Here is a 16,268-nt window from a genome sequence, read left to right on the forward strand (position 1 = left end):
TGAGATTTTGGGTGCAAGGAGGCCTGCCAGGGAGGAGTTGAGTGTGGCACAGCAGACCTGTCCCACACTAGAGGGTTTGAGACAGCAAGCTGTCAAACAAGAAGAAAGGGATGTCAGTGACTCTCACAAAGTGTATTGGGAAAATAATCTCCTTTACAAAGAGGCAAGGGACCCAAAACCTTGTGCTACCAGGAGACTAGTCATTACCTTGTAGTATAGGGAGTTTCTTCTAACACTGACACATGACATTCCCCTTGCTGGACATTTAGGGCATAGCAAGACCTGGGACAGACTGGTCCCTCACTTTCAGTGGCCTCATATGTCAGAAGACACAAAAGAGTTCTGTCGCTCTTGAGTCACTTGCTAAGCCAGTGGTGAGACTGGTGGCACCCCAAAGCCCCCCTTGATCCCACTGCCAGTGGTTGGGGTGCCCTTTGAAAGGGTAGGGGTTGACATAGTTAGCCCCCTTGAACCACCTACTGCTTCTGGCAATAGGTTTATTTTGGTGGCAGTGGACCATGCCACTAGATACCCAGAAGCAATTTGTCTGAGGACCACTACAGCTCCTGCAGTGGCACAGGCCCTCCTGGGAATAGTTTCCAGGGTGGGCTTTCCAAAAGAGGTAGTATCAGACAGGAGTCGTAACTCCATCTCTGTATACTTGAAAGCAATATGGAAAGAGTGTGATGTAACTTATAAATGCACCACACCTTACCATCCCCAGACAAATGGGTTGGTTGAGAGGTTTAACAAAAGTCTCAAAGGTATGATCATGGGACTATCTGAAAAGCTCAGAAGGAGATGGTATGTCCTATTGCCATGCCTCCTTTTTGCCTACAGGGAGGTATCCCAGAAGGAAGTGGGCCACAGCCCATTTAAACTCCTTTTTGGTCACCCCATTAGGGATCCACTTGCACTTGTGAAGGAGGGGTTGAAGCAACCCTTAAAGCCCCCCAAACAGGATAAAGTGGATGATGTACTTGGCCTAAGATCTAGAATGGCTGAGTACATGAAAAAGGCCACCAAAAACCTTCAGGCAAGTCAAGAGTTGCAAAACAATGTTATGAGCAGAAGGCTATCCTTACTGAGTACCACCCAGAACAGAAGGTGTGGGTACTGGAGCCTGTGGCACCAAGAGCACTCCAGGACAACTGGAGTGGCCCACATCTGATAGTGGAGAAAAAAGGTGAGTTCACTCATTTAGTGCACCGAGGCACTTCCAGTAGTCCACTTAGAGTACTTCATGTAAACCGCCTGAAATCCTATTATGATAGGGCTGACTTAACCCTACTCATGGCCACTGATGACAGACAGGAAGAAGAGAGTGGCCCTTTCCCTGACCTTTTCTCCAACACTGCAGCTGATGGCTCAATGGAAGGAGTTGTTCTTGCAGGTGGCCTTTCAGAAGAACAAAAGGAGGATTGCAGGAACCTCCTAGGCCAGTTTCCTTAACTTTTCTCTCTTACACCTGGTCAGACCGCTTGGCGTGAACACACCATAGATACTGTAGACAGTTTACCTGTCAAAAGTAAGACCTATAGAGAGCCTGACGATGTCAGGGACTGCATTAAATCTGAAGTTAAGAAAATGTTGGACTTGGGAGTAATTGAGCACTTAGAAAGACCCTGGGCCAGCCCAGTGGTGCTAATACCAAAGCCTCATTCTCAGAATGGTAAAAAGGAGATGAGGTTTTGTGTTGATTATCGAGGGCTCAATACAGTCACAAAGACTGATGCTCACCCTATAGCCAGGGCAGATGAGCTTCTAAAAACATTAGTATCTGCCAAGTATCTCAGCACTTTTGACTTGATTGGAGGGTATTGGCAGATCAAGCTATCAGACGATGCAAAACCGAAAACTGCATACTCTACCATTGGAGGGCATTATAAATTTACAGTTATGCCCTTTGGTTTGAAGAATGCACCTGCCACTTTCCAGAGGCTTGTGATCACTGTCCTCCAAGGTCTAGAAGCTTTCAGTGCAACATATCTAGATGATATTGGTGTATTCAGCTCCACCTGGGATGACCACCTTGCCTAACTATGGAAAGCTTTGGAGGCCCTGCAAAAGACAGGCCTCACTATCAAGGCCTCAAACTGCCAGATAGGGCAGAGGAAGGTGGTTTATCTGGGACACCTAGTTGGTGGGGAACAGATTAAACCACTGCAGGGGAAGATCCAGACTATTTTAGAGTGGTCTTCCTCTACTACAGAGACCTAGGTCAGAGCCTTTCTTGATCTCACTGGGTACTACAGGAGGTTTATTAATAATTATGGCTCCATTGTAGCCCCTCTTAATGACATGTCTTCTAAAAAGATGCCTAAGAAGGTACTGTGAACAGAAAGTTTTTGAGGAGCTTAAGCAGGCTATATGTTATGCACCTGTGTAGGAAGTTGGCTCTGTATACACTATTTCAAAGTAAAGAATGGTATGCACAGAGTCCAAGGGTTCCCCTTAGAGGTAAGATAGTGGCAAAAGGAGATAATACTAATGCTCTATTTTGTGGTAGTGTGGTCGAGCAGTAGGCTTATCAAAGGAGTAGTGTTAAGCATTTGTTGTACATACACAAGCAATAAATGAGGAACACACACTCAGAGACAATTCCAGGCCAATAGGTTTTTGTATAGAAAAATATCTTTTCTTAGTTTATTTTAAGAACACAGGTTCAAGATTTACATTTAATACTTCAAATGAAGGGTATTGCAGGTAGGTACTTGAGGAACTTTGAATTAGCAAAATAGCATATACAGTTTTCACATAAATCACATATAGCTATTTTAAAACTAGACACTGCAATTTTCAACAGTTCCTGGGGGGAGTAAGAGTTTGTTAGTTTTTGCAGGTAAGTAAACCACCTACGGGGTTCAATTTTGGGTCGAAGGTAGCCCACCATTGGGGGTTCAGAGCAACCCCAAAGTTACCACACCAGTAGCTCAGGGCCAGTCAGGTGCAGAGGTCAAAGTGGTGCCCCAAACGCATAGGATTCAATGGAGCAGGGGGTGCCCCGGTTCCAGTCTGCCAGCAGGTAAGTACCCGCGTCTTCGGAGGGCAGACCAGGGGGGTTTTGTAGGGCACCGGGGGGGACACAAGTCCACACAGAAAGTACACCCTCAGCGGGAAGGGGGCGGCCGGGTGCAGTGTGCAAACAAGCATCGGGTTTGTAATAGAAAGCAATGGGAGACCAAGGTGTCTCATCAGCGAAGCAGGCAGGCAAGGGGGGGGGGCTCCTCGGGGTAGCCACCACCTGGGCAAGGGAGAGGGCCACCTGGGGGTTGATCCTTCAGGTCCTGGGGGCTGGGGGGTACAGTGTCCCTATCGGGCGTCGGGTTCTTAGAAGAAGGCAGTCGCGGTCAGTGGGAGCCTCGGGATTCCCTCTGCAGGCGTTGCTGTGGGAGCTCAGGGGGGGCAACTCTGGCTACTCATGGTCTCGCAGTCGCCGGGGAGTCCTCCCTGAAGTGTTTGTTCTCCACAAGTCGAGCCGGGGGCGTCGGGTGCAGAGTGCCAAGTCTCACACTTCCAGCGGGAAACACAAGTTGTTTCAAAGTTGCTTCTTTGTTGCAAAGTTGCAGTCTTTGGTGAACAGAGCCGCTGTCCTCGGGAGTTCTTGGTCCTTCTAGATGCAGGGCAGTCCTCTAAGGCTTCAGAGGTCGCTGGTCCCTGTGGAAAGCGTCGCTGGAGCAATGTCTTTAGAAGTGGGGAGACAGGCCGGTAGAGCTGGGGCCAAAGCAGTTGGTGTCTCCGTCTTCTCTGCAGGGTTTTTCTGCCTAGCAGTCCTCTTCTTCTTAGGTTGCAGGAATCTGCGTTCCTAGGTTCTGGGGAGCCCCTAAATACAGAATTTAAGGGTGTGTTTAGGTCTGGGAGGGCAGTAGCCAATGGCTACTGTCCTTGAGGGTGGCTACACCCTCTTTGTGCCTCCTCCCTGAGGGGAGGGGGGCACATTCCTATCCCTATTGGGGGAATCCTCCATCTGCAAGATGGAGGATTTCTAAAAGTCAGAGTCACCTCAGCTCAGGACACCTTAGGGGCTGTCCTGACTGGCCAGTGACTCCTCCTTGTTTTTCTCACCATCTCCTCCGGCCTTGCCGCCAAAAGTGGGGCCGTGGCCGGAGGGGGTGGGCAACTCCACTAGCTGGAGTGCCCTGGGGTGCTGTAACAAAGGGGGTGAGCCTTTGAGGCTCACCGCCAGGTGTTACAGTTCCTGCATGGGGAGGTGTGAAGCACCTCCACCCAGTACAGGCTTTGTTACTAACCACAGAGTGACAAAGGCACTCTCCCCATGTGGCCAGCAACATGTCTGGTGTGTGGCAGGCTGCTAAAACTAGTCAGCCTACACGGATAGTCGGTTAAGGTTTCAGGGGGCACCTCTAAGGTGCCCTCTGGGGTGTATGTTACAATAAAATGTACACTGGCATCAGTGTGCATTTATTGTGCTGAGAAGTTTGATACCAAACTTCACAGTTTTTAGTGTAGCCATTATGGTGCTGTGGAGTTCGTGCATGACAGACTCCCAGACCATATACTCTTATGGCTACCCTGCACTTACAATGTCTAAGGTTTTGCTTAGACACTGTAGGGGCACAGTGCTCATGCACTTATGCCCTCACCTATGTTATAGTGCACCCTGCCTTAGGACTGTAAGGCCTGCTAGAGTGGTGACTTATCTATACTGCATAGGCAGTGTTAGATTGGCATGGCACCCTGAGGGGAGTGCCATGTCGACTTAGTTTTTTTATCCCCACTAGCACACACAAGCTGGCAAGCAGTGTGTCTGTGCAGAGTGAGGGGTCCCCAGGGTGGCACAAGATATTCTGCCACCCTTAGAGACCTTCCCTGGCATCAGGGCCCTTGGTACCAGGGGTACCAGTTACAAGGGACTTACCTGGATGCCAGGGTGTGCCAATTGTGGAAACAAAAGTACAAGTTAGGGAAAGAACACTGGTGCTGGGGCCTGGTTAGCAGGCCTCAGCACACTTTGAAATCAAAACTTAGCATCAGCAAAGGCAAAAAGTCAGGGGGTAACCATGCCAAGGAGGCATTTCCTTACACAACCCCCCCCCCCCAAACGAAAGAGGATGAGACTAACCTTTCCCAAGAGAGTCTTCATTTTCTAAGTGGAAGAACCTGGAAGGCCATCTGCATTGGCATGGGCAGTCCCAGGTCTGTGTTCCACTATAAAGTCCATTCCCTGTAGGGAGATGGACCACCTCAACAGTTTTGGATTTTCACCTTTCATTTGCATCAGCCATCTGAGAGGTCTGTGGTCAGTCTGAACTACAAAGTGAGTACCAAAGAGGTATGGTCTCAGCTTCTTCAGGGACCAAACCACAGCAAAGGCCTCCCTCTCAATGGCACTCCAACGATGCTCCCTGGGGAGTAACCTCCTGCTAATGAAAGCAACAGGCTGGTCAAGGCCATCATCATTTGTTTGGGACAAAACTGCCCCTATCCCATGTGCAGCGCACAAACATTATTAAAGTGAAATAATAGCACAAGAAAAATGTCCACACACACTCAGAAAAATAGAATAAATTCCAATAAATTATTTGACACCAAAATGACAAAAAAATCAATCAGAAGAACCAGACCTATGATTTGTTAAAGTAAAAACAAGCCGTAAAAGATGAAAGTGCCTAACATGGACATCTAGTCACATGATACCGGGTCAAAGTTGAAAGATATAGAGAGCAGGTCAGATACAAGGAGTGGATTGGGTCCAGTCTGTGCTTACCTTCGGACATTTAAGAAATGTTGTTGAAAAATGTATGAGAATGTAAAGTTCAGTAGGGCAAGGCTGCAAGTAGTTTTCAAGAAGGAGATGAAGTCATTGAGGAGCTGATGGACGAAGTTGTGGTGAAGAATTCCTCTTTTGGACTTAGGGGGTTATTACAACTTTGGAGGAGGTGTTAATCCACCCCAAAAGTGACGGTAAAGTGACGGATATACCACCAGCCGTATTACGAGTCCATTATATCCTATGGAACTCGTCACACTGACATCAGGCAGAAATTGGGGATAACATGCCAAAAAGAGGGCCCTTTCCTAAGCAACTCTCCCCCCCCAAATGAGGAACAATAAGGCTAACCTTTCCCAGATGAGTCTTCATTGTCTAAGTGGAAATATCTGGAGAGTCCATCTACATTGTAGTGGTTACTCCCAAGTCTATGTTCCACTGTAAAGTCCATCCCCTGTAGGTAAATGGACCACCTCAACACTTTAGGGTTTTCACCTTTCATTTGTTTGAACCGTAAGAGAGGTTTGTGGTCTGTCTGAACTATGAAGAGAGTAACAAAGAGGTATGGTCTCAACTTCTTCAGGGCCCATACCACAGCAAAGTCCTCCCTCTCTATGGCAGGCCAACACTTTTCTCTAGGGGTCAACCTTCTGCTAATAAAAGCAACAGGTTGATCCTGGTCCTCTAAATTCAGTTGTGATAGCACTGCCCCAACCCCTACATCTGAAGCATCTGTCTGGACAATAAACTTCTTTGAATAGTTTGGGCTTTTTAGGACAGGTTGTAAGGAAATGCCTCCTTGGCATGGTTACCCCCTGACTTTTTGCGTTTGCTGATGCTAAGTTTTGATTTGAAAGTGTGCTGAGGCCTGCTAACCAGGCCCCAGCACCAGTGTTCTTTCCCTAACCTGTACTTTTGTTTCCACAATTGGCACACCCTGGCATCCAGGTAAGTCCATTGTAACTGGTACCCCTGGTACCAAGGGCCCTGATGCCAGGGAAGGTCTCTAAGGGCTGCAGCATATCTTATGCCACCCTGGGGACCCCTCACTCAGCACAGACACACTGCTTGCCAGCTTGTGTTTGCTAGTGGGGATAAAAAGACTAAGTCGACATGGCACTCCCCTCAGGGTACCATGCCAACCTCACACTGCCTATGCAGTATAGATAAGTCACCCCTCTAGCAGGCCTTACAGCCCTAAGGCAGGTTGCACTATACCATAGGTGAGGGCATAAGTGCATGAGCACTGTGCCCCTACAGTGTCTAAGCAAAACCTTAGACATTGTAAGTGCAGGGTAGCCATAAGAGTATATGGTCTGGGAGTCTGTCATGCACGAACTCCACAGCACCATAATGGCTACACTAAAAACTGTGAAGTTTGGTATCAAACTTCTCAGCACAATAAATGCACACTGATGCCAGTGTACATTTTATTGTAACATACACCCCAGAGGGCACCTTAGAGGTGCCCCCTGAAACCTTAACCGACTATCCGTGTAGGCTGACTAGTTTTAGCAGCCTGCCACACATCAGACATGTTGCTGGCCACATGGGGAGAGTGCCTTTGTCACTCTGTGGTTAGTAACAAAGACTGTACTGGGTGGAGGTGCTTCAGACCTCCCACTGCAGGAACTGTAACACCTGTCGGTGAGCCTCAAAGGCTCACCCCCTTTGTTACAGCACCCCAGGGCACTCCAGCTAGTGGAGTTGCCCGCCCCCTCCGAGAAAAACAAGGAGGAGTCACTGGCCAGTCAGGACAGCCCCTAAGGTGTCCTGAGCTGAGGTGGCTCTGACTATTAGAAATCCTCCATCTTGCAGATGGAGGATTCCCCCAATAGGGATAGGAATGTGCCCCCCTCCCCTCAGGGAGGAGGCACAAAGAGGGTGTAGCCCCCCTCAAGGACAGTAGCCATTGACTACTGCCCTCCCAGACCTAAACACACCCTTAAATTCTGTATTTAGGGGCTCCCCAGAACCTAGGAACGCAGATTCCTGCAACCTAAGAAGAAGAGGACTGCTAAGCTGAAAAACCCTGCAGAGAAGACGGAGACACCAACTGCTTTGGCCCCAGCTCTACCGGCCTGTCTCCCCACTTCTAAAGACACTGCTCCAGCAACGCTTTCCACAGGGACCAGCGACCTCTGAAGCCTCAGAGGACTGCCCTGCATCTAGAAGGATCAAGAACTCCTGAGGACAGCGGCTCTGTTCACCAAAGACTGTAACTTTGCAACAAAGAAGCAACTTTGAAACAACTCGTGTTTCCCGCCGGAAGCGTGAGAATTGGCACTCTGCACCCGACGCCCCCGGCTCGACTTGTAGAGAACAAACATTTCAGGGAGGACTCCCCGGCGACTGCGAGACCGTGAGTAGCCAGAGTTGCCCCCCCTGAGCCCCCACAGCGACGCCTGCAGAGGGAATCCCGAGGTTCCCCCTGACCGCAACTGCCTGCTTCTAAGAACCCAATGCCTGGTAGGGACACTGCACCCGCAGCCCCCAGGACCTGAAGGATCCGTCCTCCAGTGCAGGAGCGACCCCCAGGTGGCCCTCTCCCTTGCCCAGGTGGTGGCTACCCCGAGGAGCCCCCCCCCCTTGCCTGCCTGCATCGCTGAAGAGACCCCTTGGTCTCCCATTGCTTTCTATTACAAACCTGACGCTTGTTTGCACACTGCACCCGGCCGCCCCGTGCCGCTGAGGGTGTACTTTCTGTGTGGACTTGTGTCCCCCCCAGTGCCCTACAAAACCCCCTGTGTCTGCCCTCCGAAGACGCGGGTACTTACCTGCTGGCAGACTGGAACCGGGGCACCCCCTTCTCCATTGAAGCCTTTGCGTTTTGGGCACCACTTTGACCTCTGCACCTGACCGGCCCTGAGCTACTGGTGTGGTAACTTTGGGGTTGCTCTGAACCCCCAACGGTGGGCTACCTTGGACCCAAACTTGAACCCCGTAGGTGGTTTACTTACCTGCAAAAACTAACAAACTCTTACTCCCCCCAGGAACTGTTGAAAATTGCACTGTCTAGTTTTAAAATAGCTATATGTGATTTATGTGAAAACTGTATGTGCTATTTTGCTAATTCAAAGTTCCTAAAGTACCTACCTGCAATACCCTTCATTTGAAGTATTACATGTAAATCTTGAACCTGTGGTTCTTAAAATAAACTAAGAAAATGTATTTTTCTATACAAAAACCTATTGGCCTTGAATTGTCTCTGAGTGTGTGTTCCTCATTTATTGCTTGAGTATGTACAACAAATGCTTAACACTACTCCTTTGATAAGTCTACTGCTCAACCACACTACCACAAAATAGAGCATTAGTATTATCTCTTTTTGCCACTATCTTACCTCTAAGGGGAACCCTTGGACTCTGTGCATACTATTCCTTACTTTGAAATAGTGCATACAGAGCCAACTTCCTACATTGGTGGATCAGCGGTGGGGTACAAGACTTTGCAATTTCCTGGACTACTCAGCCAATACCTGATCACACGACTAAATTCCAAAAATTGTCATTAGAAACTGATTTTTGAAATTTTAGCTATTTTTCTAAATTTTTAAAAGTCCTGCTAGGGCCTTGTGTTAGTCCCTGTTAGCATTTCTTTTGGAGTTTAAAAGTTTTGTGAAAGTTTGAGTTAAGTTCTAGAGATAGTTTTAGATTCTTAAAAAGTATTCCAACTTTTAGAAACATAGGGCCTCATTCCGACCCTGGCGGTCATAGACCGCCAGGGTGGAGGCCGGAGGTAGCACCGCCAACAGGCTGGCGGTGCTACATGGGCAATTCTGACCGCGGCGGTAAAGCCGCGGTCAGAAAAGGGCAACCGGCGGTTTCCCGCCGGTTTACCCCTGCCCAAGGGAATCCTCCATGGCGGCGCTGCTTGCAGCGCCGCCATGGGGATTCCGACCCCCTTCCCGCCATCCTGTACCTGGCGGTTGTTACCGCCAGGAACAGGATGGCGGGAACGGGTGTCGTGGGGCCCCTGGGGGCCCCTGCACTGCCCATGCCACTGGCATGGGCAGTGCAGGGCCCCCCTAACAGGGCCCCATTAAGATTTTCAGTGTCTGCCTTGCAGACACTGAAAATCGCGATGGGTGCCACTGCACCCGTCGCACCCCTTCAACTCCGCCGGCTCCATTCGGAGCCGGCTTCATTGTTGAAGGGGCTTTCCCGCTGGGCCGGCGGGCGGCCTTCTGGCGGTCGCCCGCCGGCCCAGCGGGAAAGTCGGAATGACCGTCGCGGTCTGTTGACCGCGGAGCGGTCTTCCGACGGGGTTACTTTGGCGGACGGCCTCCGCCGCCCGCCAAAGTCGGAATGACCCCCATAATTTCTAATGCAGAAGAGAGTGTGATGGAACTCGACCTCACACCTTACCTCTATCTTAGGATGAGAGAGTTAAGGTCTCTCTGCAAATTAAAAAATATAAAAGCTGGCATAAACCCTACCAAATTACAGCTCCAGGAGCTGTTGGCAGAGTTTGCCAAAGCCAACCCCTCTGAGGATGACCTCCCAGAGGAGGAAGGTAGTGATATGGAGGAGAATTCCCCCCCTTCAGTCCTAGTTAGGGAGAACAGGGCCCCTCAAGCCCTGTCTCCAAATGTGATAGTCAGAGATGCTGCTTCCCTCACAGAAGGGTCCAGCACCTCTGGAGTCACTGAGGATAGCCTCAGTGAAGATGACCTCCTGCTAGCCAGGATGGCCAAAAGATTGGCTTTAGAGAGACGGCTCCTAGCCATAGAAAGGGAAAGACAAGAGATGGGGTTTGGTCCCATCCATGGTGGCAGCAACATAAATAGGGTCAGAGATTCTCCTGACATGTTGAAAATCCCTAAAGGGATTGCAACTAAATATGAAGATGGTGATGACATCACCAAATGGTTCGCAGCTTTTGAGAGGGCTTGTGCAACCAGAAAAGTAAACAGATCTCACTGGGGTGCTCTCCTTTGGCAAATGTTCACTGGAAAGTGTAGGGATAGACTCCTCACACTCTCTGGAAAAGATGCAGAATCCTATGACCTCATGAAGGCTACCCTGATTGAGGGCTTTGGATTCTCCACTGAGGAGTATAGAATTAGGTTCAGGGGGGCTCAAAAATCCTAGAGCCAGACCTGGGTTGATTTTGTTGTCTACTCAGTGAAAACACTGGATGGTTGGATTCAAGGCAGTGGTGTAAATGATTATGATGGGCTGTAAAATGTATTTGTGAAAAAACACCTGTTAAGTAATTGTTCAAATGATAAACTGCATCAGCATCTGGTAGACCTATGACCAATTTCTCCCCAAGAATTGGGAAAGAAGGCGGACCATTGGGTCAAGACTAGGGTGACCAAGACTTCCACAGGGGGTGACCAAAAGAAAGGGGTCACAAAGCCTCCCCAGGGGAAGAGTGTTGAGACATCCAAAGGGAAAAATAGTAAAGAGTCTTCTACAGGCCCCCAAAAACCTGCACAGGAGGGTGGTCCCAGGACCTCTTCACAATCCAATTTTGGGTACAAGGGTAAAACCTTTGATGCCAAAAAGGCCTGGTGTCGTAGCTGTAATCAGCCTGGACACCAAACTGGAGACAAGGCCTGTCCCAAAAAAGGTTCCACTTCAAACTCTACTCCAGCTAACACTGGAATGGCCAGTCTCCAAGTGGGATCAACAGTGTGCCCAGAGCAAATCAGGTGTCACACTGAAGCTACATTAGTCTCTGAGGGTGGGGTGGATTTAGCCACACTGGCTGCCTGGCCCCCTAACATGCAAAAATACAGGCAGCAGCTCTTAATTAATGGGACAAGTGTAGAAGGCCTGAGGGATACAGGTGCCAGTGTCACCATGGTGACAGAGAAACTGGTTTCCCCTGGTCAATACCTGGCTGGACAAACTTATCCAGTCACCAACGCTGACAATCAGACTAAAGTACATCCCATGGCTATGGTAACTTTAGAGTGGGGAGGGGTAAATGGCCTGAAACAGGTGGTGGTCTCCTCAAATATCCCTGTAGACTGTTTGCTTGGAAATGACCTGGAGTCCTCAGCATGGGCTGAGGTAGAATTGAAAATCCCATGCAGCCATGCTGGGTATCCCTGAACTGGTGTGTGTTAAGACAAGGGCACAGTGCAAGGCTCAGGGTGAAAAAGTGGTGTTGGAGCCTGGAAAAAGGGCCCAACCTACCAAGAGGAAAGGAAAAACAACTGGGGAACCAGTTGCAACACAACAAGAAAAAGAGAACCTCTCTTCTCAGGAAGAAGTTCTGCCCTCTGAGGGAACTGAGCCTATGGAGTTAGGACCTTATCAGGTTGAGCCCCTAGGCCCAGGGGGACCCTCAAGGGAGCAGTTGTGTAAGGGGCAAGAAACCTGTCCCTCTCTTGAAGGCCTTAGGCAGCAAGCTGCTGAAGAGTCCAATGGAAAGAAAACAGGAACACATAGGGTCTATTGGGAAGATGGACTCCTTTACACTTAAGCAAGAGATCCAAAACCTGGTGCCACTAGGAGAGATGTAGTGCCTCAGGAGTTTAGGGAGTTCATTCTGACCTTAGCCCATGATATTCCTCTTGCTGGGCATTTGGGACAGACCAAGACGTGGGAGAGACTAGTCAACCACTTCTATTGGCCCAACATGTCCCAGAAGGTCAAGGAGTTTTGTGTCTCCTGTGCCACCTGTCAAGCCAGTGGTAAGACAGGTGGACACCCAAAGGCCCCCCTCATTCCACTTCCAGTGGTGGGGGTCCCCTTTGAAAGAGTGGGTGTGGACATAGTGGGTCCACTTGAACCTCCCACAGCCCCAGGGAACCTATACATACTAGTAGTAGTGGATCCTGCTACTAGATACCCTGAAGCAATTCCCCTTAGGTCGACTACTGCCCCTGCAGTAGCCAAAGCACTCATTGGTATTTTTACCAGAGTGGGTTTTCCTAAGGAGGTGGTGTCTGACAGAGGTACCAACTTTATGTCAGCATACCTGAAACACATGTGGAATGAGTGTGGGGTGACTTACAAATTCACCACACCATACCATCCACAAACCAATGGCCTTGTTGAGAGATTCAACAAGACATTGAAAGGCATGATCATGGGGCTCCCTGAAAAGCTCAAAAGGAGATGGGATGTCCTCTTGCCATGTCTGCTTTTCGCTTACAGAGAGGTGCCTCAGAAGGGAGTAGGGTTTTCCCCCTTTGAACTTCTGTTAGGCCACCCTGTAAGGGGACCACTAGCTCTTGTGAAAGAAGGCTGGGAGAGACCTCTTCATGAGCCTAAGCAAGATATAGTGGACTATGTACTAGGCCTACGTTCAAGGATGGCAGAGTACATGGAAAAGGCAAGCAAAAACCTTGAGGCCAGCCAACAGCTCCAGAAGTTTTGGTATGACCAAAAGGATGCAATGGTTGAATTTCAGCCAGGGCAGAAAGTCTGAGTTCTGGAGCCTGTGGCTCCCAGGGTACATCAGGACAGATGGAGTGGCCCTTACCCAGTGCTAGAAAAGAAGAGTCAGGTCACCTACCTGGTGGACCTAGGCACTAGCAGGACCCCCAAGAGGGTGATCCATGTGAACCGCCTCAAGCTCTTCCATGACAGGGCTGATGTGAGTCTGTTGATGGTAACAGATGAGGACCAGGAAGCTGAGAGTGAACCTCTCCCTGATCTCCTCTCCACAGACCCTAAAGATGGCTCAGTAGATGGAGTGATCTATTCAGACACACTCTCTGGCCAACAGCAATCTTACTGTAGGAAGGTCCTACAACAGTTTGCTGAGCTCTTTTCCCTAACCCCTGGTCATACACGCCTGTGTACCCATGATGTGGACACAGGAGACAGCATGCCTGTCAAAAACAAAATATTCAGACAGTCTGACCAAGTTAAGGAAAGCATCAAGGTGGAAGTCCACAAGATGCTGGAATTGGGAGTCATTGAGCACTCTGACAGCCCCTGGGCTAGCCCAGTGGTATTAGTCCCCAAACCTCACACCAAAGATGGAAAGAGGGAGATGAGGGTTGTGTGTGGACTACAGAGGACTTAATTCTGTCACCAAGACAGATGCCCATCCCATTCCAAGGGCAGATGAACTCAATGACAAACTAGGTGCTGCCAAATTCTTAAGTACCTTTGACTTAACAGCAGGGTACTGGCAAATCAAAATGGCACCAGGAGCAAAAGAAAAGACAGCATTCTCCACACCAGATGGGCATTATCAGTTTACTGTTATGCCCTTTGGTTTAAAGAATGCCCCTGCCACCTTCCAAAGGTCGGTGAATCAAGTCCTTGCTGGCTTGGAGTCCTTTAGTGCAGCCTATCTTGACAATATTGCTGTCTTTAGCTCCAGCTGGCAGGATCACCTGGTCCACCTGAAGAAGGTTTTGAAGGCTCTGCAATCAGCAAGCCTCTCTATCAAGGCATCCAAATGCCAGATAGGGCAGGGGACTGTGGTTTACTTGGGTCACCTCGTAAGGTGGAGGCCAAGTTCAGCCACTCCAGCCTAAGATCCAGAATATTCTGGACTGGGCAGCTCCAAAAACCCAGACTCAAGTCAGGGCATTGCTTGGCTTGACTGGGTATTACAGGAGGTTTGTGAAGGGATTTGGATCCATAGTGACAGCCCTCACAGAACTTACCTCCAATAAAATGCCCAAGAAAGTAAACTGGACTGTAGAATGAAATCAGGCCTTTGACACCCTGAAACAAGCAATGTGCACAGCACCAGTTCTAAAAGCTCCAGATTACTCCAAGCAGTTCATTGTGCAAACAGATGCCTCTGAACATGACCAACACAAAAATAAAATTACATACAGAACACAGAATCCAAAAACTAATATGAGGTTCAAAGCTTCTCTCCCCATTGTTTATAGTAATTGATAAAGGAGTGAGGCAGTGGCCACATACCTGCCACACAAATATATTTTAGTGGCACACTTCTTCCCAATAGCCTGTTATACATCTTGCTGATTTCCCCTGAGTTTGGGTGGCTAGGTCAAACCAGCAATTGTGTAATCCCCTTAAATTGTGGCTCTAACCTATCTGCTTAAGGATGTTTAGTAGGTGTAGCTCCATCACCCTCATGCTTCAATTATTATGAAAAAACATGATCTAGGAAAACATGCAGCCATCTCTAAATATGTTAACACTGTCCAAACAAAATCAACATTTCCTGCCACAGAAAGGATGGAGAGGGAAAATATCTGTAAGAACATCCTTGGTTGAGCAGACAGCCAAAAATAAGGAATAGATGTGATTAGTAGCTCTGAGTGAATACTTAAAGATGGTATTCTATGAAGTAGCAACCTTACTTCTTTGAAATATCTAGGAGAAGCAACCCCGAAGGGGAATAGCAGCTTCATAGTAAGTAAGCTAATATCAAGCCTAACCAGAGGGATGTCAGAGCAACTTCTCTAACACTTAGGACATGTCCTAAGTTGAAACTGTTTTAAGGACCTCTTATGTCTCCAAAGAAAAAATAAAAAGCATCTTGAATCAAAATCTTCCCAATCATTTCATAGGTACACACAAAAATTGAAAAGACAAAAGTGACAAGTATATGCTTTCAATGAACCCAGCATGGCAGAGGTGCACTGCCTCTACAGGTAGAAAATATTGTCTGTCCAATCAACGGCATACCAAAAGTTGGGGGGTCCCCAATGCAAAGACCATGGAGAGCCCCTCCTCCGGACTCACTCAAGCGCTCTCAGGCCAGGGTGCTGTGCTAATGAGGCCCACTGGGGGCCTCCCGTACCGCTAGGGCTGCAGGGCCTTTGTTACGCCATCATGTCCATTATTCAATGCCCTGAACCTTGTTCTTCCCTTAAGGAAATGATGGGGGTCATTACAACCTTGGGAAGCCGCCTGCCAAGGTTGGACCGCCGGGCGGCTGCCAATGCAGCCGCACTCCCGCCGCGGCCATTAGGAGATCCCCGCTGGGCTGGCGGGCAGAAACCTGGTTTCCGCCCGCCGGCCCAGTGGGGATCACAGCCGCAACACAGGACCCGGCTCCAGATGGAGCCGGCGGTGTTGCGGCTGTGCGACGGGTGCAGTTGCACTCGTCGCGCTTTTCACTGTCTTCACAGCAAACCGCCATTAAAAGGCTGGCGGGAGGGGGACTCGTAATCCCCTGGGTGGCGCTGCAAGCAGTGCTGCCCTGGAGGATTACTCCCGCCGGGACAAAATTGTCGGAAAACCACCGGTCCCGGCGGTGCGACCGCAACGCTTCCGCTGCGGTCGTAATACCCTGGATTTCACTGCCAGCCTGTTGGTGGTGAAATCCGACAAAACAGCCCTGGCGGTCAAAGGGTTGTAATGAGGGCCTATATCTTTGAGCATTGTGATGTCTGTTCTGACAGGTTCTCTTTGATAATCTAATTGCAATAAAACAAACAGGGAGTGCTATGGACCTTTGTCTGGTACCTTCAAATAGGGAATCATTTCCTCTCATTCTGAGCTGCAACCCTTGTCATTTATCATGGATGAAATCCTGCAAACGGGTTTTGCTTGAGTATTATTGTGTAACCTGTAATTCAAATCATTGAAACTAATTTAATCTATGATGGATTAGTTCTCATGAAAGTCACTCTGAC

The 16,268-nt window shown here is 49.1% G+C and overlaps 1 protein-coding gene across 1 annotated transcript in view; it reads right to left on the bottom strand.

Moving 5' to 3' along the window:
* The window catches only part of DTHD1 (death domain containing 1), a 167,091-nt gene that overhangs the window by 94,199 nt on the left and 56,624 nt on the right, over window positions 1–16,268 (bottom strand). The gene's annotated exons all lie outside the window — the stretch shown is intronic.

This window comes from Pleurodeles waltl, chromosome 1_2 (genome assembly GCF_031143425.1).
Source record: "Pleurodeles waltl isolate 20211129_DDA chromosome 1_2, aPleWal1.hap1.20221129, whole genome shotgun sequence".
Lineage (NCBI taxonomy): Eukaryota > Metazoa > Chordata > Amphibia > Caudata > Salamandridae > Pleurodeles > Pleurodeles waltl.